Source organism: Eubalaena glacialis, chromosome 2 (genome assembly GCF_028564815.1).
Source record: "Eubalaena glacialis isolate mEubGla1 chromosome 2, mEubGla1.1.hap2.+ XY, whole genome shotgun sequence".
Taxonomy (NCBI): Eukaryota; Metazoa; Chordata; class Mammalia; order Artiodactyla; family Balaenidae; genus Eubalaena; species Eubalaena glacialis.
In genome coordinates, this window is record NC_083717.1 from 35689768 (window position 1) to 35713658 (window position 23891).

General features: G+C 44.3%; 1 protein-coding gene across 3 annotated transcripts in view; it reads right to left on the minus strand.

The window, feature by feature from the left end:
• LOC133083891 (elongation factor-like GTPase 1) overlaps positions 1 to 23891 on the minus strand; it is a 77398-nt gene that overhangs the window by 16147 nt on the left and 37360 nt on the right. Inside the window, exon 8 of one of the 3 annotated variants that reach the window (XR_009699326.1) lies at positions 18364 to 18721. The exons of the other annotated variants lie outside the window; for them this stretch is intronic. The gene's annotated coding sequence lies outside the window, so the exon portion shown is untranslated. Of the gene's footprint in view, positions 1 to 18363; positions 18722 to 23891 lie in introns of those variants that run through there. 3 annotated transcript variants of the gene reach the window in all.

Consider the following 23891-nt stretch of genomic DNA (forward strand, 5'->3'; position numbering starts at 1 on the left):
TCATCGGTACCATTTTTCTAGATTCCACATATATGCGTTAATATACGATATTTGTTTTTCTCTTTCTGACTTACTTCACCCGGTATGACAGTTTCTAGGTCCATCCACATCTCTACAAATGACCCAATTTTGCTCAACATCACTAATTATTAGAGAAATGCAAATCAAAACTACAATGAGGTATCACCTCACACCAGTGAGAATGGCCGTAGCCAAAAAGAGCCTTGAACGCTTTCAATTTGACACACTCTTCTGAGCACCTCCTACAAGCCCAGCTGACAGCAAGGAACTCCCAGAAAGACGCAATACTGACCATGACATAACGTGGTCAATGCGATAGTGTGCGCACGAATAAAACACTGTAGGAACTGGGAGGAGTAGACAAGCAGCTCAGTGTGGGAGGTCCCAGGAGGTGTGACCAGGCCCATGAAGATGAAAAGGTAGGAACATTCCAGAGTGAAGAGCATGAGTGAGGACAGCTGGCATGCAAGGGCAGGCTTGCTGCAGGACACGGAATTGGCTACAGTGTGAGGTCTGTGGAAGGAGAGACCAGGCAGGAGGGTTGGACGGTGAGGCTAGGAGTGTGGCTGGAGCTAAATGATGTGGAACTGACAATGCCAGGGCCACGAGCTTCTGAAGGCAGTCAGGGCCCAGCACTTTGCTCCCTCTGACTTTGCATGAAGAATTGTTGGCCCAGGAGTGGGACTGCTGGATCATACAGTAGTTCTGTAATTAGTTTTTTAAGGAACCTCCATACTGTTCTCCATAATGGTTGTCCCAATTTACATTCCCACCAATGGTGTAGGAGGTACTCAATACTCTATAATGACCTATTTGGGAAAAGAATCTAAGGAAGAGTGGATATACGTATATGTATAACTGTTTCACGTTGCTGTACACCTAAAACTAACAGAACGTTGTAAATCAACTATACTCCAATAAAAATTTTAAAAAAACAAGAATTGTTGGCAAGTAGGGAATCCAGCTAAGAGGTTGTTTCAGTAACTAAGGCAGGAACTCTGGCCCTGAGCCACAGCACTGACCATGAGAATGGAGAAGAGGAGATGATCCAGGAACATCCTAAGTTAGAAGTGATTTTTTTCTAACTTGGTGGCAAATGAAACATGGAGGATGCAGAGGCGAGATCCGAGCGTGGCTCTGAGGCTCCGAGGTGGGGAGGCTGGATAGATGTGGTGCTGAAATGATGATGCGGAAGAAGCCTACGGGGAGGTAAGAGGAGAGGGAGAACGAATTTGCTGTGGGACTTACTACGTTTGAGGCACCTTTGTGACTCGCAGATGGGAGACGTCCAGGAGCTGTTGGTGTTGAACTCGAGGGACAGGTTCAGGTTGGACAGGCAGATGTGGGCGTTGTCAGCATAGGAATTATCACTGTGTTCTTAAAAGCTGATGAACTTGGCCAGGTTAGTTGTGTAGAGTGAGGAGGAAGAGGTCGGGCCATATTCTGCTGTGGTCTCACCGTCCTCATTGCAAACTTCTTATCTCTGACATGTTCTTTTGGAACACGATGATGGCAGTTTGTTCCCAGAAGTGCGTGCTGCTGTGGCCATTTGGCCATCTGGGTTGTTTTCATACCTACCTTTTTTGTCCAGACGCCCATGGTTACAAGGGTGAGAGAACCACCTCGAACTGGCTCAAGAAAAATAGAGAAGTTACTGGCTCTGGAAACTGAAAAGTCCTAGGGTGCAGCTAACTTTGGACACATCTGGATTCAGGAACATAAATGATTTCATCAAGAATCTGTCTCTCTCTGGCTCTCAGCACTTTTTTTTTTCCATTTTTTTTGAGATGATAGAGGCAGATCACGTAGCGCCATATAAGCCATCATAAGCACTTTGTTTTTTATTCTGAAGGAGATGGAAGCCATTGGAGGAATGACATGATCTGACCTACGTTTTAGGAGGAACACTCTGGCTACCATGTTGAAAATAGACTGTAGGGAATCAAAGAGTGAAAGGAAGGCCAGTGTAGGAGCAGGGAGAACAGTTAGGAAGATTTTGCAAATTCCAGGTGAGTGAAGCCACCTTTAGATAGGCTGACCTTGACTCCACTCCCCCCTCCAGCTGCTGCCTCATTCCTCGATTTCCATCATAGCAAAACGCCTCAAGAGTAGTTTGTAGGGTCTCTAATTTCATCTCCCCTCATCCTCTCGTGAGCTCACTCCAGCCAAGTTTATCCGCACCACTCAACCTTCAGAGCTGTCGTCAAGGTTACCAACAGGCCCACCATGTAAGTCTGTGCATTGCCAATTCATTGGTCAATCCTCAGACCTTTTACTTGGCCCTTTGACAGTGATTGCATTTGACAGTTCCTATTCCCTCCTTCGTGAAATATTTTCTTCTCAGCTTCTGGGAAACCACACTCCCGGTTCTACGCCCACCATATCACCTGTTCCTTTTCAGCCTCCTCCGCTGGCTTTGCCTCACATCTCTGATCTCTAAGTCAGGGTACCTCAGGACTAGTCCTCAGACATTTTCTGCTCTCTAGCTGTACTCACTCCCTCATCAATCTCATTCATGCTCAAGGATTCAAATGTCATCTGTATGCTGACAACTCCTAGATTTGTATTTCCAGCCCAGACCTTTCCTCTAAGCTGTAGGTGAACAGATCCAAGTGCCTGTTCAGCATCTCCCAGTGAATATCAGATGTTTCAAACCTAACTTATCCAAAACTGAATGCCTGAGTTTTGCTCCCAAAATTGCTTCTTCATGGAGTTTTTCTGAGTCTCAGAGAATGGCAGTGCCTTTATTTCAGTTGTGTGAGCCTAAAATCTTGACATCATTTTTGACCTGCATTTCTCTCTGACATAGTCCTCTATCCATCAATCCCCCATTCCCCAGAGAAATCCTTCAACATATAGTCACCTTCAAAATATATCCAGAATCTGAACATTTCTCACCACTTCAGTTGTTACCAAGCTGCTCCAACCCACCATCATATCTAGGCTGGATTGTAATCACAGCCTCCCCGCTGGTCTCCCTCTCTGCCCTTGCCCCCTACAATCTACTCTCAACGTAGCAGTCAAAGTAACCCTTTAAAATCAAGAGTCAGAACACACAACTCTTCAAAGCCTTTAGAGTAAAAACCAGAGCCTTACAATGACCTATAAGGCTCTCTATGATCTGAGCCCGCACCCGACCTGCCATTTCTCTGACCTTGCTCACATCCCTGCAGCCACAGTGTTCTTTTACCTTTTTCCAAAATAAGAGAAGCATGCCCTGAAGTCTAGTCTGATGAAGCCTAGGGGACTGCTTCTCAGAACAATGTTTTCAGATGCAGACTATATATTATAAAGAAAACCAATTATAATCAAAATACAGATATCACAATATTAATAAAGCAAGTATGCGATCTAATAATATGTTTCTTTACTAATGCATTCAATTGAAAAGCTAACATTCGTCCAATAAATACCATAGTTTTGAAGTAGTGATGGTATAAAAGATATTGTGAGATATCTGTAAGAATTATAATGTGATATGAAAATATCTGTGATTTCCATTGGCTGCAGCGTCCATGGTACTGCTACCTTGGTTTGTTGCTTATGTTCATAGTTGATAGAAATGCTAAATCTCAGCTGGAGTAAGTGGAAAGGTCACAAACCCCTGAATTCCGTCTGTGGACCTACATGAGGTTCAGGGACGCCATGGTAAGAACCCTGCTTCAGGGCTGAAGCGTGAGCTGTTCTCTCTGCCTGGAGTGCTCTTCCCCGAGGACCCCGCGTGGCTTGTTTTACCTCGCTGAAGGGCTTTAGTGCACCTCTTTTCAATTTAGAATTCACAGCACTGTTGCTTGCATGCTTCTTATGATAAAGGCATAATGAATAAGCCAATACGTGTGAAGTGCTTCAGGGTCTCTCACTGTAAGAGGTTTTATAATTTGAGAAAACTCCCCTTAATTGGGACTAGTTGGAGGAGATAAATCTGAATATCCTTAAATTGTAAAATATTTTCAAACTTAGTGTTGCTTTAAAAAATGTTCAGTTACTCAAGAGAGAATGACTTAGCAGAGGTCTTAAAGGAATCCCTTTAATTAATAAATAACAATTTAAATTCACATATACGGAGGCTAGTTAAGTGTTTGAAGGGATTTCTGAAATGTTTCACATTTTTCGCCTCAAAATATTTACGGAGGTTATTTTCCTCCCAGCTAATACCACCCTTTTGTAAATTACCACAGATTCCAAAATAATAGCATCTGAACTTAACGAAGATTTTTCATAATAGAGTCAGCATTTCATCTTTGCCATTTGGAAGAGAACACTGGGGTGAATAACCAGGAAGTCATGCTGACGTATCTTTGGGATATAATTTTCTTCTAGTAGGTCCGTTCCCCAGTTCACTCATTTATGCATTCAGCAAATATTCATTTGTCTACCCTTTGCCAGGCGCTATCCTCATGATCTACTGGAGAGGTGAGAGATTAATGCAGTAATAATGCTCAAGAAGAGTGCTGGTCATAGGAGGTACATAATAAAAGTGAGTTGAATAAATATATAAAGTGACAGGTGGGTGGATGGATGAACGGATGAAGTTATCTCACACATATCTTTCAGCTGAAAGGAATCCCAAGAGAAATTTTTTTTTTTACTTTTTTTTTTAAAATACTGAGTTTTTTTAAAAAATTTTTTTAATTAATTAATTTATTTATTTATTTATTTATGGCTGTGTTGGATCTTCGTTTCTGTGCGAGCGTTTTCTCTAGTTGTGGCAAGCGGGGGCCACTCTTCATCGCGGTGCGTGGGCCTCTCACTATCGCGGCCTCTCTTGTTGCGGAGCACAGGCTCCAGATGCACAGGTTCAGTAATTGTGGCTCACGGGCCCATTTGCTCCGCGGCATGTGGGATCTTCCCGGACCAGGGGACCGTGTCCCCTGCATTGGCAGGCAGATTCTCAACCACTGCGCCACCAGGGAAGCCCCCAAGAGAAATTTAACCTAGTCTCTCATCTTTACTCTCTTGATATTTTTGAGCAGTATGGTCTGAGGCTTTCAGGAAACCACAGATTTACTTCTGTGGTCTTTAGGCAGAAAAGAGGGAGACCTGATTTGCTCTTCCTAATGTTACCCTTTGAAATAAAAATAAAATGTGTAAAAGAGATACCAAGTATAGTCAGCACTGGGAGCAGAGATGCTGGTTGGGATCTATCTAGATGGGGCCAGGAGGAATTTCTGCTCATTAGAGCTCTGAGTCAGAATGCTGAGGTTAGGCAGTAAAAATGGCATTGAACTAGCACTCAAGAAGCACACGAGAGCATCCACTGTATCACCAAGGTCAGTCTTAGGTAGTGTATGTGCTATGTCCCCAAGAAAATCTGGAAAAGCAAGATGATCCATTGGTTGTTCAGTAGCATGTTTTTCAGTCTCCACATCTGTGTGATTTTCCAGGTTTCCTCGTGAAATTAACTTCTAGTTGCATGGGATATCTTTTTGCATCCCTTCACTTTCAGTCTGTGTGTATCCTTACATCTAAAGGGGGTCTCTTGTAGGCAGCATGTGGATGGGTCTTGTTTCTTCATCCATTCAACCACTCTATGTCTCTGTATTGGCTTCTATACAGATGAAGCAACAGGCTTACTCAGTTTTGAAGGAGTAGCCTCATGAAGGAGATAAACCTTGTCACTGAGCTCTGCTTCAGCTCCTGGTTGTCTCTCTAACCTTTGTGCTTGTCCAAGCAGCCTACTACAGTAAGTCCCCTGCATATGAATGAGTTCCGTTCCAAGAGCGCGTTCATAAGTTTAATTTGTTGGCAAGTCCAACAAAGTTAGCCTAGGTACCCAACTAAGACAATCGGCTATATAGTACTGTACTGTAATAGGTTTATAATACTTTTCACACAAATAATACATAAAAAACAAACACAAAAAATAAAGAAAACATTTTTAATCTTACAGTACATTACCTTGAAAAGTACCAGCTATATCACTGCTGCTTTTACGCTTGCTTCCAGACATCCTGGGCTTGAAATAAAGATACTGTACTGCTGTCCTCTATACAGTACTGTACAGTAGAGTACACAAAAGCACAACCACTTGTAGAAGATGCATGCAATGTGTCAATGTTCTCTAGACACGTGAACTAACTTATGTGATTGAACACGCGAACGCACGTTTGCATCTTTGAAAGTTCGCAACTTGAAGGTTTGTATGTAGGGGACTTACTGTATGTATTTAATAACTCCTCATAGTTGAGGATGTGCTAAGACCTGTCAGTGTCTCAGACGGGAGGCTCTCAGAACCTAGATTCAGGCTGACTGCAAGCTAGACACTCAGGATCAGTTTTTCCTTTAAGTATGCAGATATATACAGTCCTGTGGGACTGTACGTGTAATCCCTGATGCCCACGAGCGTCAGAAGATTTGGAGGGGTCCCCTGGGTGGCAGCTGCCGAAATCAGGGCTCCAAATGAGTGTATAACTTCCTTTTCTGGGTGATAGTTGTGAGCTGGCGCGAGGCGGAGGGAGAGCGCCAAGGGGCGCTACATTCTACAGCCTACATTCCTTGAAAGCAGCTCCATAAGCCACTAAATGTGAGCCAGACCTGAAGCCAGCCCCTCAGGCCAAAGCTCCAGGACAAGCAAAGAGACCTCCTTCATAGAAAGACTGGGGGTGTGTTTCAGTCCGTTGTCTGTGCAGTGCCCTGGCGGTGGTAGCCTGCCAAGAACTACCTCTCTGATTGGCACAGTCCTGTGGGACCCAGGAATGCAAGCCACCACCCCCTGCCTCCTCCCTACCCTCCCACCCCTCCACCCCACCCCTAACCCTACACCCACCCCTTCCACCCCTGGCCACCAGAGCCACCAGATCAAGGAACATCCCTTGGGTGGCAGTCCCGAAAACCAGGGTACCAGATACAAATGAACTGACTTACAAAACAGAAACACAGTCACAGACTTAGAGAATGAACTTATGGTTAGCCTGGGGAAAGCGTGGTTCGGGGGAGGGATAGATTGGGAGTTTGGGATTGACACGTACACACTGCTATATTTTAAACGGACAACCCACAAGGACCTACTGTATAGCGCAGGGAATTCTGCTCAGTATTCTTTAATAACCTAAATGGGAGAAGAATTTGAAAAAGAATAGATACACGTGTATGTATAACTGAATCACTTTGCTGTACACCCGAAACTATCACAACATCGTGAGTCAACTATACTCCAATATAAAATAAAAAATAAAAAAACAGGATACCAGAGGTAAAAACCAGGGCACTGGATGCACATAAAGCTTGCCTGCAGGAAACACTGGCACCCCGGAGCATGGCAGAGGGTGAGCATGAAGACAGCTCCCACCCTCAGAGGTCTCTGGGAGGGATCACAGTCAGCCCCAAGATGCATGTTTAATCAGAAGCCTGCCCCTCGGGCGCAGTCATGATGCTTAGCTAATAGGCCTCCTTCACAGAAAGAAGGAGCACCTGCGTCTGTGGCCTCTTGCTGTGCCCTGGGGGGTGGTAGCTGTTTAAGAACTCTTTCTCCATTGGTCACAGTCCTGTGGGACCCACACGTATAAGCCCCATTGGCCACCAGAGCCACGTGATACAGAGGTGTCCCCTGACAGCAATCACAGAAATCAGGGTGCCAGATAGGAATATGAGCTCTTTTCTGGGTGACACCAATTATTACGGTCTCAAGGGACCAGGAACACAGGCTCCCCTGTCCTCCAGAGCCGGGCGAGCCAGAGGCATCCGCAGGTGGCAGCCACAAAAATCAGGGCAGACTTGTGTAAAAGCTCTCTTCTGGGAGATTCTGAAGCTCTGGAGCACAGCAGAGGGAGAGCATGACAATGGCGCCCACCGGTCCTCGTCCCCGGAGTGTTCCCGCAGGCTCCTAGGAGTATGTGTTAAATTCGACGCCTGCCTCTCAGGCCGCAACATGCTTATAAGAATTTATCATGCAGGTCTGCTCTTCCTCTTATTTTCCCTGTTTCAATGAATGGCACCACCCTCTATCTGCATGTCATCCTTAAATCCTTTTTCTCCTTCACTCCCGCGTAGAACATCAGTCACCAAATCCTACTGATTTTTCTTCTTTAATATTTACTAAGTGAATCTATTCTCTCCAGATCCCTTGCTCCCACCATTGTTTCAGCACCCTTTGCGTCTCACCTCAATTGCTTCCGTAACCACCTAAGTGGTCCTACTGACCCTTGCCTCCCTCGTCCCCGTTTTACCTCACATCCAGAATGATGTTTCTGAAGCAGCAATCTGATAGTTTTAACCACTGCTTAAAAGAATGAATCTATTTCCTATTTCCTTTAGGATAAATGCCACCAAACTCCTTACTGTGGATAATAAATTTTCATTTTATGGGTACTTGCTGACCTCTGTAGTCATCTCTCCTCACTCCTACTCCATGTACTTTAAGCTCCAGTCATAAAAAATCAATTTATGATTCCCCAAATGCACTATATTTTCCTTCGTGTCTGTGCCTTTTTGCACGCTGTTCCCTCTACCTAAAACAGTCTCACCGCCACATCCACCCCCTTCACCTGACGTGTTTCTACTTGTCCTAAAGTATTAGCTTAGATGTTCCTTCATGTGGGAATCTTTCCCCTCTCTCCAGTCTGCATTAAATACAGCTTTTACGTGCCAGTGGCATCCAGTGTTTACGTTTATCATAAGCCCTCATGTCCTTTTATTGCAATCATCTGTTTCCCTCCAAAGGAGGGAATTAAAATTTAAAAATTAAGGCTGGGACTTCTCAGGGAGCTTGGAGAAGGCACTCGAGAATCAGACATGTTAAGCCTACCCCATTTGTTGACAATCTTCCATCTTAAGATCCTAGAGGACCACAAAATTAAGGCTTCTAAAATCAAGTTTCGTAAGGAAACTTAGTTCACATATCCTTAGCACCAGCATAAAGTCTCACATATAATAAGCACTTTGTAAACATTTTTGAATGAGTGAAATAATGGTAATGGTTTATTTCATCTCAAAATATAAGATATATTGTCCAAGCTGTACTCAAAGGAAAATTAATAACTTTAAACACTTTAATTTTTTAAAAAGCCAATTAAAATAAACTAAATATTAGCTCAAAGGTTTAGAAATTTCCACGTTAGAAACAGAAGGAAATTTCTTTGATTTGACAACAGCTAACAGAAAACAAAAGCAAACAACATGCTTAAGGATGAAACATTAGTAATGTTCCCTTTAAAGCTGGAAACGACAAATTTGCCTGGTGTAACATGATTCAGCATTGTTCTAGAGACATTAGCTAATACAGTGCAATAGTTAATAGAAATTATAGGTATAAATATAGGAAAAAAGAGATAAAATTGTCATTACATGTAAGTGATGTGATTGTTTACCTGTAAAAAAACAACAAAATCATTTGAAAACTATTCAAAATAATAAACTTTAGTAAGATGATTAGATACAAGATAAAGACGCGAGTGTTCGTTGCTTTCCTAATTGTCAGGAATAAACAACTCTAAAATATATTTTAAAAGAGCCTGCTTACTATGGCCATAAAAAGTATAAGATGCCTAGGAATAAATCTATCAAGAAATATGCAAGACCTACCTACATTGTGGTTAAAAGGTAAGTTCTGGAGTAAACTGCGTGGGTGTGGATCTCAGATCCAGTGCTTACTAGCTGTTGACCTTAGGAAAGTTTAACCTCTCCATGTGTTTATATTTGTAGAAGAAACTACAAAACTATATATATGCACTTGTGATTAGCACTGCTCTGTGTATTTAGGTTCTGAGCTAGTTTTGACTTGACCAGCTTCCTCAGCTGTAAGACAGAGCTAACAATGACTGCTTCCCAGGAGTTGGGAATAACCGTGAGAATCAAAGTGTCTCAGTGTTCATGGAGCATGTGTTTTGCCCCTTGTAAGGTGCATTGCAGATGTCATGACTAGAGCGATGACATCTCTTTCTTGTCAGAAAGCCTTGCCATGTCTGCCATAGCCTCTCTAGCCAGAGCATTGCAGGAAGAAAGGACATCCTCAAAACCAGTAACCCTGCTGGATCACCGGAGGCTGCCCCAGCTCTTAAGAACGAAATGAGATTCCTCTTAGTTTCACGTCCCACAGCCCAGTAAACTGGCAAGACTTCTCAAGATGTGGGGGAAGAAATTCCTTCAGTTCCTCACGCTTCTCTCTGTGTCCAGAGATGTCGCTTACAGTCTGCTCACCCCTACGTTGACCCAAACTTAAAATGCAACACTTCTTTTTGTTCCCTGAAATTATCCTCTTTCACAAAAGCATGGATGAACAAAATCTACTTCCCTAAAGATTTTGTATTCTGCCTGAAGGGAGGAACGTTGCATTGCCTTTTGCACAGCGAACAACTTAAACATCCATATTCGATATTTTTGTTTCCAAAAGGCTTCTTTGTGACAACCCACTGCTAGGAATTCCTCTCTGTGTCTCTGCCTCCACATTCATCTGGCTTGATCAGCTCCTCTGTTCCAACCACTCTCCCGTTACCCCCACTCAACTTCAAAATTTCTCTCCCTTCCCAATACAGAGCAAGCCCACCCTCTTTGGCTCCTATTCCTTGACTTATATACATAAACCAACCTGGTGCTCAGTAGACCAAAGCCCTTTGCTTCAGCAGCATTCCCCACCTGCCATAGAGGAGCTATAGAAATAGAAGGAGCCGTTTTTCTTATTATATGTGATTAAACCCATTTCCTGACCTGTGGTCAAAATGCTAAATGGTATTTGCATATGGTCCTGTGGCCCTATTCTTAAAGGAATTTGTCTTTGTCATATTTGTTTTTCTTCCAAAGGTGTCCCTCAACCTAATATAACTTGGTTGAAGAAAGGAGGATCTCTGAGTGACAATATTTCCTTGCTTTTCAATGGATCCCTGTTGTTGCAGAATGTTTCCCTTGAAAGTGAAGGAACCTACATCTGTACAGCCACCAATGCTCTTGGAAAGGCGATGGCATCATCCATCCTCCACTTGCTGGGTAAGCGTCAAATTCCTGTTGTCCTTCAAGTGCTTCCTATAATATGTACAAAGTAGGACCTGGTTTTGTTGATTCTGGGGTCGAGGAGTAAACAAGTGGACATTAAATGGTTTTAACTATTGCTGCCACTGCCCACTTACAAACGAGCACTAAATCTAATACTCTGTCTTACCAGTTCTTCTCTTAGAAGGCTGTGACTTTCTTGCTGCTCCTTCTCTGCCTAAGAACCGACATTGGGATATAAACTTTCTGCCCCGAATCAAGATCCTTCATATTCTGCCTTTACATCTGCTTAATTCTTTTCCCTGACCTCCACTGTAAGCTAGCACTAAACTCTGTTCTAGGCAACATGGTTTCCTGCCCTGTGTTCCAAACCCCCCTCCACACACACACCCCACGCTGCTTCCCTGGAAGTGTGGCTTCCATTCATATTGCTTACCCAGGAAAAGTGCTCATTGCCCTCATACTGCTCACTGCCTTTATCATGTTGCCCCAATACCTCCCATCCTGTAGGGCCAACTGAATTCCTATTTCCCGTGTGAATCCTTCTCTGATTTTTTTGGACCTCTCCTTTCTGTGGTCTCACCCCTTGGTCCCTAAGTCCTAACACACATTGGTCTCCAATTGTTTCCTCTTTCATTTGTGTCTCCTCAGCTAAACTGTGGGTCCCTTAATGGTACAGACCATGTCTAATGTTTCTTTTGCAGTCCTAAGAATATAATAGAGTATGAGGCACACAGTAGGTGCTCAACAAATACTAATCAATTGAGTCTTAAGACACCTTGTAGTGGGGTCAGTATTGTAATTTGGGGAAGGTCATTGCAGTGAGCCCCCGGCACAGGGTGATAAGCTGGCTTCTTCTGCTGCTGTCTGTCAGGGATAAGATCTGGAGCTCACGGAAGTCTTGTCACCAGAATGAGCTTTAAGTTGCAGGGGTTTGAGGACTCAATAAATAATACTCCTCTTTCCCCCCCAGAGTTTGGAAGTGATTGAGAGTTAATCACAGAAGTCAGTTAGACTGACATTAGGGATCATTTATTATTGTCCTTTGTATCTCCAGCACCTAACACAGGTGTAAGTATTAAATAAGTGTTTCATAAACGAATAAAACTGAGTCACTGGCAGAACTGGTATGAGATTATAGAATCCACTGCCAAACTAAGCGGATGATGGAAAGAGCTTTCTCCATGGCTTTTCTTGTTGGCAGTTAGAGGAGCCCAGAGACATAAATAGATGGGGAGTTGGAATAGGTGTCATGCACAAAGCACTTTGATGTTCATGAACTCTTTAGATATTTACAATAGCACAGTGTTAGGGGCAGTAATCTTTTATCCCGTTGTATAAATGAGGAAACCTGCTACTCATTGAAAGTTTGTACTAGAGGAATTCTCTGGTGGCGCAGTGGTTGAGAATCCGCCTGCCAATGCAGGGGACATGGGTTCGATCTCTGGTCCGGGAAGATCCCGCATGCCGCAGAGCAACTAAGCCCGTGAGCCACAACTACTAAGCCCACATGCCACAACTACTGAAGCCCGCGTGCCTAGAGCCTGTGCTCCGCAAAAAGAGAGGCCATCGCCATGAGAAGCCCGCGCACCACAACGAAGAGTAGCCCCCACTCGCCACAACTAGAGAAAGTCCGTGCACAGCAACGAAGACCCAACACAGCCAAAAATAAATGAATAAAGAAATAAACTTATTAAAAAAAAAAGAAAAAGAAAGTTTTTACTAGAGCCCAAATATATAGTCATCTCTTTCAGTGTTCTCCATACTGCCCTGCTTGACTCTCAGTGCTGATCAGAAAGGCACTGGTGTACCTCCATGTGGCCCTTCTCAAAGAGCCTCTGTGGTCCTCTAGGATCTTAATATGGAAGATTGTCAACAAATGGGGTAGCTTAACCTGTCTGATTCTCGAGTGCCTTCCCCAAGCTCCTTGAGAAGTCCCAGCCTTATTCCTTGCCTCTCCCCCTGTCCACTCATGAGTCTGTGTGGGTGTCTCAGTTCTGCCCTGCACGCCTCTTCTCTCAGAAGTCTCTCCAGTCAAGCAGCTCGTGACTCTGGTCACATGACTGAGGAATCAAGAATGTCTTACATCACACAATACACAGCATTCCTCCACCATCCTTCTGCTCTTACACTCATGCGCTCCTCACCATGTGAGGTGCCCTGTAAAACATCACCCCTTCTTCTGTTCCCAAAGCTGTCTGGAGGGGAAGAGCCCTATAAGCCCCAGCTGCTTCCTCCAGTCCCTTTTGGAATTCTGGTGAATGTATTTTTTCCTACCTTGTTAGTTAGGCTGTAAACCCTGAAAACATGCAGAGATGCTACATGTTAGCGTAGTTAAGAACTCTAGCTAAGCCCCTGTGGCACTCCGCACACCCAGCCCCACACATAGCTCCCAGATCTGTGTGAGCCTGATGTCCTGGGACAGAGCATTCTATTGCAAAGGAATTATTTCCCAGGAGTTGTCGTCTTTCAGAACACCCAAGATGGAACAAGAATTAGATAACTTCTAATTGGTAAACAAGTGTTCCTTTTTTTTTTCTCAGAACAAAGACAGTCAGGCAGTAAACTTTTATTTCCCAAGGACCATAAACAGCATATGCTCCAGGCATCCAACACTGGAACCAACAGTAATGGGCCAACAAGAAAACCCCTACCTTCAGGTCTAGGATTTGGGCTTTTTTGGGGGATTTGCTGGTGGTAAGGCATGTGCTAAGAAAAGGATTTAGTTAAAAGACCCTCCATGTTTTGCACTTTGCAATAAGTAAAATTATTCCTAGGCGTCCAGCCAGCTTTTCCCTTCCCCCTCAACCTTCTGGGGTTCAACTTTTTCCTTCCATATTGAACTTTTTTTAAAAAAATTCACTCCTGAGGAAGCCCACAAAGGTCATATCTCAAATCTGCATCATTATTTGTGGTAATGCAGACATTGGTTTTCTAGTTGCAAAACAATTGCTAACTTGGTAAATATTAATAGAGGGAAGATTTGCTAAGAACAGTGCAATCAATTCTTTCATTTGTCTTCTTTCACAAATATTTTTTTCCACGCATATCAATACTTGGTCACAAGAACCTAATCTAGGTATTTCCAGCTTGCAAAACTCTTTAGGAGGCCAAGGGAGAGAGGTAGAGTTAAGAAAATCAGAAATGTTTATGAGAATAAGGTGTAACTTTATGGGTGTATTCATACAATGAAATATTATTCAGCAATAAAAATAAAAGAATGAATGACTGATATACAGGACAATATGGGTCTATCTCAAAAACATTATGTTAAGCAAAAAAAGCCAAACACACAAGAGTACGTATCGTATGAAGTCCGAGAACAGATAGTACTGATGTATATTAATGGAAATGAAGAAGTTGTTGCCTGGAGGAGAGGGAAATTGATTACAAAAGAGGCAGGAGGAAATTTTAGGGGTGATGAAATGTTATATACCTTGCTTTGGATCATGGTTACATAAGTGCATACAATTGTGAAAACTCATAGAACCACATGCCTCATATCTGAGCATTTTATTGTGTATGAATTATACCTCAGTTAAAAAAATACATATTTTTTTTTAAAGAAATGCACGTGTGTCCTGCCTTGAATCATCAAGGTGTCTTTGTGAAATGTGACAGACTAGAAAGAGTTAGGTTTGGGGACAGACACACTGGGCTCCAATCCAGCTGAAGGACCTTGGGAAAGTCACTTAGCTTTTTTAAGTGTCCACCTCTGCAAGTAAAACTAATCTAATTCACAACATGGCCATAAGGATTAAATGGAAAATTGATTTTAAAGTGTTTAACTCAGTACCTATCACCTGGAAAATTCTCAATAAACTTAGCTATTTTTAAAATTTGTATAAAATAAACTGTAATCCGGGGGGCAACTAAAAATATATTCTCTTCTCCTTTGCAAATGATACCATATGCAACTTAGGACAAAAATTCCAAAATCAAAAGGAAAACCGGGAAAACAATTCAGTTAAAGAAATCTGTCCTTCTGTGAGGGAGCCTGTGGGCACAGCTGGTAGCTATCAATTACTTGTGATTATTACAAGAAATCTGGCACTTTCTGTGATCATACACAAATGTGTCATCATCGTGTCCTACCTCATCTTTTTACCAAGTGTCAAAAGGGAAGGGAAAGGCTGCTTGGAATGGGGATTAAAGAAAAATCCGCTATAATTATTGGAGGGGGTCAGCTTCAACGTTTCTAAAGGAAACTCCCATTTTCACCTTTCCAGATGTCTCCAGGACAAATTATGTACGCAGTTGAAGGACTAATCTGAAGCTTAGATTCAGAATTAATGGAAAAGTAAGAATAGAATTGAAATGCAACTTTAACATTTCTGCTTAATCCCTGCTCCCTGCTAAACATCTTTCATTTCTCGGCCTGATCCCCTTTGGAGAAATAGAACCCATTAGGGCATCCCCTGAGAGACCCTCCACTCTTGTCCTGTTGGCTCTGCTTGGAGAGTCCGGAGGAGCCAGCGCACTGCACAGGATACCTCCTCCTTCTCTCTGGGGTTTTTCTGCCAGATCCAGCTGCTCTGCAATAGCCCCTCTCCCAGGCTGTGGTCCAAGGGCCCCATTCTGGCTGCCATTCCCACCAGTTATTACAATAAGCTAGTTGAGGGAAAAGGAGATTTAAAGGACTCCCTAGCACTGTATGATGGCTTATTCTCGGTGTGCTACTCAGAGCACCAGACAGGCAGCTAAGCAGAAAAACAGCTGGCGGTGGTCTTTGGCCGGGTTGTCTCCAGCCCCTCATCATTTCTCATCTGTCATGACATTCATTTTCTTTCCGCAGAGACTTTCTGGGAGCTTGGTAGCTGGACACAGTGTTCTGCCACTTGCGGCCACTTGGGAGCCCGAGTTCAGAGACCCCAGTGTGTAATGGCCAACGGGCAGGAAGTGAGTGAGGCCTTCTGTGAGCACCTCCAGAAGCCGCTGGCTGGGTTCCAGCCCTGTAACATCTGGGACTGCCCCTCGAGGTATGTGTAGTCATCTCATCAGTACCAGGTTTTGGCTTGTTTTAAAATGCCCAGTCACTTGGATTTAATAACTCGACCACTATGATTTGTTTAGCATGTACCATACAAGGCACTCTGCTAAGTTCTTTATGTGGCTCACTTCACAGTCACATATGAGGTCGATGTCGTTCATTTTCTATTTTACAGATGGCACAACTCCCCTAGGCTGCACAGTTACAAGGGCCAGAATTCAAATTGAGATAGTCTGATTTCACAGCTTGTGCTCTTAATTGCTACCCAAATCTGTTTCCTGCACTCACAATGTACCTTAAGAGCACAGTGAAGCTGATTTCATGGGTTTACCCAGGAGATAAGGCAGTGAGTGGGCCAGATCATGAGAGGCACTAGCTAAAAGCACAGTTCCTTAGACTCTACCCCCAGGGGTACAACCATTAATAACCTTTCTGTGTCACAGAAAACACAAATCAATGGTTTTTAAAATGTCCAAAGTCAAACTCATGATCTCCACCAAATCTGATCCGTCCCAAATGTTCCAGATCACATTGACAGCATCCTAAACTCCCCCCTTCCTCTCACTTCCATCCGTTCTTGTCAGTTTCCCACTGTTACCAATGGAGTCCAAGCCACCATCATTCCTCACTAGGACCACTCCAGGAGTCTCCTGAGTTTTGTCTCCTTTCTAGAGTGCCTTGTCCAATGTATAAGCAGAACCATCTTTGAAAACACAAACTCATGGGACTTCCCTGGCAGTCCAGTGGGTAAGACTTTGCCTTCCAATGCAGGGGGGTGTGGGTTCGATCCCTGGTCGGGGAGCTAAGGTCCCACATGCCTCGCGGCCAAAAAACCAAAACATAAAACTGAAGCAATATTGTAACAGATTCAATAAAGACTTTAAAAATGGTTCACATTAAAAAAAAAACTTAAAAAAAACCCAAAACACAAACTCATCACGATGCTCCTCTGTTGAAAAGGGAACCCTCTTGCACTGTTGGTGAGAATGTATATTGATACAGCCACTATGGAGAACAGTATGGAGGTTCCTTAAAAAACTAACAATAGAACTACCGTACGAGCCAGCAATCCCACTACAGGGCATATACCCTGAGAAAACCATAGTTCAAACAGAGTCCTGTACCACAATGTTCACTGCAGCTTTGTTTACAATAGCCAGGACATGGAAGCAACCTAAGTGTCCATCAACAGATGAATGCATAAAGAAGATGTGGCACCTATATACAATGGAATATGACTCAGCCATAAAAAGGAACGAAACTGAGTTATTTGTAGTGAAGTGGATGGACCTAGAGTCTGTCATACAGAGTGAAGTAAGTCAGAAAGGGAAAAACAAATACCGTATGCTAACACATATATATGGAATCTAAAGAAAACAAAAAAAATGGATCTGAAGAAACTACGGGCAGGACAGGAATAAAGATGCAGACTTAGAGAATGGACTTGAGGACACAGGAAGGGGGAAGGGTAAGCTGGGACGAACTGAGAGAGTGGCATGGACATATATCCACTACCCAATGTAAAACAGATATCTAGTGGGAAGCAGCCGCATAGCACAGGGAGATCAGCTCGGTGCTTTGTGACCACCGAGAGGGGTGGGATAGGGAGGGTGGGAGAGAGACGCAAGAGGGAGGAGATATGGGGATATATGTATACGTATAGCTGATTCACTTTGTTATAAAGCAGAAATGAACACAGCATTGTAAAGCAGTTATACTCCAATAAAGATGTTAAAAAAAAAAACAAACCCGTCCCTGCCTTCCCATTGTTCTTAGGACAAAGGTCAAAGTTCCTGGCATAGGGACTGTGTCTATCTTGTTCATTTTGTCCCCCAATGTCTAAAATAATGCCTTGCACATAGTAAGGGCCCAGTACCTATTTGCTGCCTGACCGAATACGTGAGTGAAAGAATAAAAGTCCCTCCGTGCTTGGGTCTCAGGCTGCCTTTCTGCCTCATTGCTGTCTCTCCCAGCCTGGTTATTGGATCTCCATCCACAATAGTCTCTTTCGTCCCTTCGATACACCGTTCTGTCTCCTGACTCGGGGCCTTTGCACATACTGCTTACTCTCGTTTCACTTAGTTATTCCTATTCATCTATTTTCAGGGAAACCTTCTAGTCCCCAAACTCACCCAGACCCCTGTGCTGTATGTTTTTCTATTTCCGTGTCATTCTTCTGCACAGCTCTTACCACAATCTGCCTGTCTTGCCCACGTACTGGACCATCAGTTCTATGAGAACAAATCCACAGCTGGTGTGTTTAACAAGTTATCCCCAGCACTCAGCACAGCGATTCCCCATTGCACACTCTCTAAAAATATTTGTTAAAAGAATGAATGAATGATTGAATAGCATAGTCCCTAGCAGATAATTGACCAATGATGCCGTCGACTGAAAATACTGCACAACCTAAAAGTCGAGAGGTATGTTTTATTTGACAGACATTCTGAGGACTTCAAGCTTGGGACATAGCATCGCAGATAATGCTGAGAAACTGTTCTGAAGTGGCAAGGCGGGGATTGGGGAGCCAAGATATATGGGAGTTTTTGCAACAAAAGACCAGGTAGTTGGAACATCAAAAGATTACTGTTAATTAAAGAAAACCAGCTATCTCAAGTTAAGGAATTTAGCGCCTTTGTCTGTATGGGAAGATGCAAGAGTCTGGGCTTACCGAAATCATTCCTTTGATGTGCACCTCCACTATCTGGGGCCAGTGTCCTGTGCTTTCTCATCCTGAGTCTCCTCGGGGTGGTGCACCATCAGGGCGGCCGTAATGTGATGGCTTGATGGCTGCAACATCCTTTGTTTACTGATATGGCAGGCAATATTTTAGCTCACAATGCCAAAATTCACAGTAAAAACAAACAAAAAACCAAACCAAGACAAAAACCAAACAGTAGTAGCACTTACTGAGGACAAACCTGTGAGGCAGACACTATTATCAACCTCATTTTACTGAGGAGGAATCGGAGGTGTACATAATGTTGTACAGCTCACTGCCCTGTGCAAATGCCCACCCCGGATCCATGATCTGTGCCTTGGAGGAGAAGTGGGAGGCATGGTCACACCATGAAACAAAAGAGGTGACTCGGAACACGTTCTTAGAAGAGCCGTGGATACCGTAGGCACCTTGACCTGTCTTCCAGTGCTGTAGGCACCTTGACTCTTGCATGAGCTCTTCCTATCCTTCAAAGGAAGAGCTTGTGCAAGAGTCATCTGTCCCTCAGGAAGCAGCAAACTGATGCTAGAATAACTAGGAGGAATTTGATCCAAGAAAACTGGTTTATGTCAATTCGTGATTCTCACAAGGTGAGAATTCACATTGGGAAATTTATCCTTATTTATTAAGTACTCTCAAGCCTTTAGCCACTCCTAGAAAAAACAGAGTCATACACTTTCATACCTAGAAGAAACAGTAGAGGTCATCTAACCCTAGATCCCTCTACATCAGGGGTCCTTCACATTTCAGTGCCACAGACCCCTCGTAGTCTAGAGAAGCCTATGGCTCCCTTCTCAAACAAGGGTTTTAAATCTATAAAATAAAATATACTTGCTTAAAAAGGAAGCCAATTAATTATATTGAAATATAGTTACTGAAGTAGTTTTAAATGTGTGATGTAGTAGTAAATTTGCTTCTCTATTAACACACTAAATAATAGGATTTGGTAGTACAATTGATTTTGAAATGGTGATGAATGTAACTGCTGTTTTGGATGCCTGCCACAATTTTCATTTCATGTGAAAACAGCTGTGATTTCTATTGCTAACAAAATCACAGGTATTGCTACTACTACTATATGTTGTGGCCTGCATTTTTACAATTGAAGGCAACACTCAATTGCCGTTAGAGCTTAGTGACAATGAAGATGTAATCCTTTGCCCATCCAAGTCCATGGTTCCCTTGGAGAACCATGGGGCTCAGGTTAGGAACCCCTACTCTGCAGTATCCTGGTGGCAGCTCAAACATCTTGAGTGACAGAGCACCCAATATCTCCAAGGTGTCCACTTCCAAGTTCAGTCTCCTATAATCATTATGAACTTTAGGGCCAGATAAATCTAGAAGCAGTCCCAGCTTTGTTGGCATGTTAGTTATGTGACCATAGCTATTTAACCCTGTGGACATCGCTGTCTTCATTGCAAGAAGGGGAACAAGATGACAATTACATAAGAAAACATGCAAATATCTCAGAGCACAAAGAGCACATAGGTGCTTTAGTAATATTTTCTTCCCTTTGGTTTCAGTGAGTTGAAATCCACCTTTTTGAAGTTTCCACCTAATTTTGCCCTAGCTCTACTCTATGAAGCCACACAGGTCATGGCTCCTTACATACTTGAAGACGGCTCTATCCCACCCCTATATTGGTTGTCTCTACGTGGTGATTCTGTTGCTTCTCTGAGTAAAAGCAAATCTGAGCATATGGCTGGGAGTTATCTGTGCTGCTGCCCATTCCCAGAGAGACGTGTGAGGGCCCTGAAACAGTCATCATGTTAGGATCGATTTTTCCTTTGGAAGGCACTTCCTGTAGGATCTGTCCTACCAGTCCTTACTAAGCTCCTGTAGTTTTTGTTCTTAGGTGGTTCACAGGCACGTGGTCAGAGTGCTCTGTGTCTCGCGGTGAAGGATTGCGCAGTCAGCAAGTGACCTGTAAGCGCACGAGAGCCAATGGAACTGTGCAGGTGATGCCTCCAAGAGCATGTGCCCCCAGAGAGAGGCCTCTGGGAAGAAGACCCTGCTCCAGTCACCCGTGTGTTCAAGGGCTTATTGAACCAGGGAACCAGGTAACGCTGACAAATCTAGTGTTTTGATAGTATGATCATCTAGTATAATCATCCACTCCCTGTGATGAAACCCATGCATCAAAAAACTAAAATTAAAAAAGAGACTTCCCTGGTGGTCCAGTGGTTAAGACTTCGCCTTCCAGTGCAGGGGGTGCAGGTTCGATCCCTAGTCGGGGACTAAGATCCCACATGCCTCGCGGCCAAACAACCAAAACATAATACGGAAGCAATATTGTAACATATTCGATAAAGACTTTTAAAATGGTGCACATCAAAAACCTAAACTAAACTAAACTAAATCCATGCATCAGGGCCCCTCCGCACAGGGGAACAGGAGAGCCCAACTGCTGCACGACAGTCATGAAACTCAGCTGCACAGGGACCTTACCACACCGCGCACAGGCTGGTCCACGGGACCCTGTTATCCTATTAATGGGCCTCTCTGTTGTAATTAACACAGGCCGCAGGGACCAAAAGTTCCCCTCGGCCCTTCTGAAAATGTTCGGTAGTGTTAGTGCAGGAAAGTAATACACACTTTCTGCATTTCTGCCCTGCAGTGCAGCAGTTGTTGCTGTTGGGAGTCATTGTGCTAATTCTCTTAGGTCATTTTTCCCTTTAGTTGTTCTGATTAACTCCAAGCACTACATGGCTACACACTGTCTAACTGGAAAATGCACAGCCCCAATTCTGTGCAGGGACGATGCAAAGCAGAGTGTGATACATCTTTCTGGAGCATCAAGTTTACTAACTAGAATTGGAAGAACCAAGGAGTTCTTGGAACAAGAACTATCCCCCTCCCCCACCAACACGGAAGACAGAAGAGTAGGGGAGGGGAGACGTGCCCCAGGAATGACAGTCCAGTCTCTGAAGTTTCACCCAGGTGGGGGTTGAGGGGCAGACCTGCAGCCACGGTGGCCTCGCTTTCGGTCGCCCGGGCTGCTCCAGATCATCCTCTGAGCTGGCCAGGGTCTTGGATACGATGCTTCTGAAGGCCGTGCAGAGAACACACTCATCTTCCACCGGACCGGGCCCCAGGGAGCGCGGCGGCCTGACCTTCCTGCCTCGGTCATCCATGGGGTTCACATGGGCTCACTTTATTATGACGCCTCTTGCTGGGCAGCTTGCAACAAAGATGTTTTAAAATAAAGTTCCAGATTCTCCCAGCCACCCCTTGCTTTTTCTGGCTGTGGCCAGAGAGAGTGGATGAGGACACACTCTCAGGCTGCCCAGTGTGGGAGGACCTTCCAGTGTTGGACACACCCAGGGGGCAGCTGGTTCCCTCTGGGGCTCCAATCCTGCTGCTGCTGGAGGTGGATGTCCCAGTGCCACACTGGGGGGCTGGGCTGGGAGTGGCAGTCCTCGACTCCAGGCTGGGTGGGGGACAGGCAGACTCACTGGTCTTCTGCCCTGCCTGCTGGTCTTCCTGCAGCTGCACATTTTTTCTCTGGTAGAGCCACCTGGTTTGCAGGGAGGACACCACAGGGCTTGGAGAAGGCTCAAGTTCACTGCCACTGAGGTCCCCGGAAGAGAAGGGCTTCACAGTTATGATGGAGACCCCCACCTTGGGTTTCATGGAGCTCACACTGCCTGTTCCAGTGTCCTGGATCTGGTCGCAAGTCAAGCCCGGAGTCCTCACCATTGTCACCTCCCGGTCCTCTTCACAGGGAGGCTGGAGTGGCTCCTTCTGGCCCATGTTCACCCATGGATGCCTCATGAGGTCAGGTAAGGTGCCTCTGTCACTGGGGTTGAGGGCAATCATTTTTTGTAATAGATCCCTTATCTCCAAAGACAGATAAGGTGGGATGGGGTATTGCCCTTGTAGGATTTGCTTCCGCAGCTCCTGGAAGTCTTTTCCCACAAAGGGCTGGGACCCAGTTATCATGGTGTAGAGCACTACTCCCAGGCTCCACACGTCCACTGCAGGGCTGCTGTACCTCTGCCCCAGCAAGAGTTCCGGGGCAGCATAAGGGACTGTGCCGCAGATCGTGTCCAGTAGGCCAGTGTCATCACACTTGTTGCTGAGGCCAAAGTTTGTAAGTTTGATATTCATGTTGGAATCAAAGAGGAGGTTCAGTGGCTTCAGGTCCCGGTGCACGATGCCCCTCTGGTGGCAGTGCTGCAGGGCGGAGACCAGCTGCTGGAACGGGCCTCGGGCCTCCGCCTCTGTCATACGGCCATGGATCTTCAAATAGTGGTACATGTCCCCCCCACTGAGGTACTCCATCACCAGGAAAAAAGTCTCCTCCGTGTCAATCACCCCCAGCAGTTTTACAATATTGGGGTGATTCAGAGCCTTCATACTGCACACTTCCCGGAAAAGTGCCTGGACACTTGAGAAGCTCTGACGCCTTTTCTTAATGACCTTGACAGCCATCTGTGTCCCGGTCAGAATGTGCCGGGCCAACTTCACTTTACCGAAGATGCCTTCACCAATGGTGTGGAGGATCTCGAAGTCATCAATATGAGCCTCCTTGTCAGCAGAGTTGGCTGTGAGGCCCTGCATCATGGTGATCTGCTAACTACACTGACTGACAGCACTACCTAGCAATGCTAACTATGCTAACTAACAATGCTAACTGTACTAACAGTGCTAAGTATGCTATCTCTACTAACAACGCTAACTATGCTAACTGTACCAACAGCGCTAACTAGTACTAACTACACTAACTATGCTAATAAACTATTAACTATACCAACTGTGCTAACTATACCAACAATACTGACTATGCTAACTGTAGAAAGAAAAATGAGACAAATAAAAAAGAGTAGAGGAAAGAGAAAAAAAAATCAACAAAATGGCAGAAACAAGGAAAAAACAAGCTAACTGTAGGTCCAAGGCCGTCAGGTCACCAAAAGCAGCTTCCTGGGCTCTAAGGACCAAAAACCTGGGCCCAGCTTTCTCTTTTATAGGGCTTTGTGAAGTACATCACAGTGGTGCACTCTGAGGTCAGAGCAAGAAATGGACCCATCACAGCTGGGGATAAACCACAGTGGTTTTCTCACTTTTTGAGTTCAAGGCCCCTTTACACTTAGGAAAAAGGATCCCAAAGAAATTTTTCTTCACGTGTGTTATTAGATATTGGTATTCACTTTGTTATAAATTAAAATCTGTAAGATACTTCAGTGGCCTTTTTATTTCTAGTTTGAAAATGTGTAATAATTTTAAAGACCTCATCATGTC